This window comes from Physeter macrocephalus, chromosome 8 (assembly GCF_002837175.3).
Source record: "Physeter macrocephalus isolate SW-GA chromosome 8, ASM283717v5, whole genome shotgun sequence".
Taxonomy (NCBI): domain Eukaryota; kingdom Metazoa; phylum Chordata; class Mammalia; order Artiodactyla; family Physeteridae; genus Physeter; species Physeter macrocephalus.
The window spans coordinates 42,695,133-42,699,330 of NC_041221.1; positions in this window are offsets into that span (position 1 = coordinate 42,695,133).

Consider the following 4,198-nt stretch of genomic DNA (forward strand, 5'->3'; position numbering starts at 1 on the left):
CAACAAGAGAAGCCACTGCAATGAGAAGCCTGCGCACCACAACGAAGAGTAGCCCCCGCTCGCCACAACTAGAGAAAACCCGCGTACAGCAACAAAGACCCAACGCAGCCAAAGATAGATAAACATTTTTTAAAAAAAGAAAGAAATAGCCACAAACCCATTCTATGAATGTTGAAGGCTACATATCATGTACAATAAATAAAACCTGAGACCAAACTAAAGGAGAACAATGAAATGGGATACAATTCTCTCTGAATGTGAGAAAGCAAAGATGGTATGAAATGAGAGTTGTGAAGAATATCAGAATGTCACCACAACCCTTAACTTGAAGAAAGGGAATTACAGAAGGTGAGCCCCAGAAAAAGCAGGAAGCACCCAGAATTAGAGCCATTTCCAATCCTCAGAATGGTAGGGAAGGTGAAGTTAAAGGGGAGGCTCATTTTGATTTTCCCAGGCACCTGGTCAGCCTCAGCAGGTCAGAGGAGTAACAGGGAAGGAATGGTCTGATCTGAGGGGAACCCCTACCACGTACGCTCCTACAACGAAAGGGCTCAACTGATCCATTCAGAGATCAGCAGCCTCTGCTCACCCAACCCCGTAAAAGCCATACCAAGCACCGATCACAGCCTTCTTCTCGATCCCCCCAAAGCAGCTGAGTAGATCTGAATAAAGATTAAAATCATCTGGTATCCAACTTTCCTCTCTCATCCTAAGGGAGGAACTGAATGATGCTTAAACACAGAGCTCTGAAGTATCCATTACTGACCAAATGGTAGGCTTCAGTAGAACTCCACCTCCCCCATTAAACAGGCTCAGCAAGGGCCCTTCTCGTGAATACCAAGCAGGGAAAGGTGGGGGGAGGGTGTGGAAACATAGTATGCAAAAGGCAGATAAAAAAAATAATTTGGACAACTACCTCAGGAATCAAAAGAAAATTATAAACACAAACTGCTTCATATTCTCAATGCACTCAAAGAGAATGTGGCTTCTAAGAAGCACAAGATCAAAGAAGAGATAAGAAAATCAAATGAGATTAATGTGGATCTGGTAGAAGTAAACAGAAACTGAGGAGACCACCTTACGAAACCAAAGCCAGAAAAACATCAAGTCAAATCAGATTGCAGAATACAAGTCAGTGCCATTGAAGATGAACTTGATGAACTTAAAAAATGCTTAGAATACAATGAAAATGGACAAAACAAATTTATAAATAAAATCCTAATTAAATGTTAGCCAATGAATCCAGTAGTACAATAAAGAAAATACCAAGTCTAAGTGATGTTAATTCCAGGAATGCATGAATGATTTGAAATTAAGAAATCTATAAATGTAAATGTAGAATGTAGTTCATTATATCAGTAGGACACACACACACACAGACACACACACACACACACACACACAAATCCTGTGAAGGACATACTTTTTTAAAAGCCTGCTTCAAACTCTTAATGGAAAAACTCCAGAATCATTCCCATTAGATTCAGGAATACACACAAAAAGGATGTTCACTGCTGTTATTGTTGGATAACAATATTCTAGAGGTACAAGCCAATACAATTAGACAAAAAATTTTTAAAAGAGGTATAAATACAAGAAACAAATGTATCAAAGTGTGCACAGATATATCTGGGTACTTGTAAGCACAAACATCAATTTTAAAACTTAAAATATCACAATTCAGTAAAGTTGGCTATCAGAAATCATCCACCAAAACAAGAGCATTCTTATTTATAAATAATAACCACTTAAAACATATTATAAGAGGAAACACTCACAATAGTAACTAAAAATACATTTAACTTTGGCAAGGACTGGCAAGACCTAAAAGAAGGCTTCCCTGGTGGCACAGTGGTTAAGAATCCGCCTGCCAGTGCGGGGGACATGGGTTCGAGCCCTGGTCCGGGAAGATCCCACATGCCGCGGAGCAACTAAGCCCGTGTGCCACAACTACTGAGCCCGCACGCCTAGAGCCCACGAGCCACAACTACTGAGCCCATGTGCCACAACTACTGAAGCCCGTGTGCCTAGAGCCCATGCTCTGCAACGAGAAGCCACTGCAATGAGAAGCCCGTGCACTGCAACGAAGAGTAGCCCCCACTCGCCGCAACCAGAGAAAGCCCGCGCGCAGCAACGAGGACCCAATGCAGCCAAAAAATTAATTAATTAATTATTTTTAAAAAGACCTAAATGAATTACAAAATTCTATTAAGGGACATAAAACCAATAACTCGAACAAATGGGGAGGTTTAGCTTATTCTGGGATAGGATGACAACACTAAAAATCTCAACTCTCCTCAAGGTAGTTTATAAATGTAATATAATTTCAACAATGATCTCAAAACAATTTTTTAACCTGAAAAAAATTATTCTAAAGTCCATTTGGTAGGATAAACATGTAAAAATAACCAGATTTTGCAAAAGCATAATAAGTGGGGGACTAGCCCTATTACAACATCATCAAAAAAACTACTATAATTTAAAGTGTCTCCTCTTCCATGGACAGTCAAACCACTGGAATAAAGATGACAGATAGATTCTGAATTCAAAGAAAATTCAAAGGGGCATTCTAAGTCAGTTACAGAAAACATAGATTATACAATAGCTGATTTTGGAAAAACTGGCTAACTTTTAGGGGGGGTAAAAAAAAAGCTGGATTCCTTGCAACAAAATCCTTCACAACAAAATAAAACTCCAGAGTCACCATACATAAATTTAAAAGCAAGAAAGGAAAATAAAAACCCATCCAAAGAGCTAAATATACTGTTTTAATCATAAAGTGAATATGAGGCTAAATGCAGAAGCTATAAAGCAAAAGACTCATAATTTAATGAGACTACATACAAACTAAAAACCACTGGGGGCCCTCCCAGCAGATTCAGGCAAGGTAACACAACAATGACACAATCTGTTTGTTTTTTGGCCGCGCCGCACAGCTTGCAGGAATCTCAGTTCCCAGACCAGGGACTGAACCCGGGCCATGGCAGTGAAAGCCCAGAATCCTAACCACTAGGCCACCAGGGAACTCCCCAACATAGTTTTTTAATTTCCTCATATCCCACCCATTTCCCCTTCCCCACCACTAACACCACACACATACAACCCAGACCAACTAGTACAGAAAAACCATGGTAAACATCTACAACAAAACTAGGTGTGAAAGTACCCTCACAAACCCCAGAAGGTACAAATGAGCAGGAGTAAACTACTAACAGCAACAAGACCAGTTTGGTATCGAAATCTGTACAAGGAAGGTAGAGGGAAGCAACAGGGCATCTGATACCCCTCAGATGCACACCCACCCTGACACCCTCACCCTCAGCCTCATAATCAACAGGGAAGCTCAGAGGACCGACTGGATAACGGCCCCTGAAACCTGAATCGTTTCTTCACTTTCAAAAATGATCAGCCAATGCCCCACACTGAGGAGAAACTACTGGGAACAGAATCGAAATCGAGCAAGATAAGAACAACAGAAATCAAAAAAAAAAGAAGGTCCAGATAAAGGTGGCTGAGAGTGGCAGAACCAGATCTCAGAAAGCAAGCTGCCATATTTCTTCACACTCAAAAACAGAAGAAGGGGGTCTAGAGAATAAACACAGTTAGAAAAGCTACCCTGACCTGCATCTCCCTTCTAAAACAGGAAAAGTAATTTCATGTAAACATGAGCAACAGAAGACACTCTAGGTCAAATCCCATACGGAGTTATCATAAGAAAAAAAGAGCATGAGGAGAAAATATAATCCCTAGAGACAACAAAAGCACACCAGAAGGACATACCTAGGGAACCAATGAAAAATATAATAGCTCAAAATGAGTTAAAATACATCAGGAAAATGACACAAAATAAATATGAATGATATCAATAGAAATTAGAAAAATTCAGAAATTGGTTATTAGGGCTTCCCTGGTGGCGCAGTGGTTGAGAGTCCGCCTGCCGATGCAGGGGATGCGGGTTCGTGCCCCGGTCTGGGAGGATCCCACATGCCGCGGAGCGGCTGGGCCCATGGGCCATGGCCGCTGAGCCTGCGCGTCCAGAGCCTGTGCTCCGCAACGGGAGAGGCCACAACAGGGAGAGGCCCGCGTACCGCCCAAAAAAAAAAAAAAAAAAAAAAAAAAAAAAAGGGGAAAGAAGGACTTTACGGCCCTGTCTGGACCAATCCAATCATTTGTTGCCTTGAGTCGTCTTATATGTTGT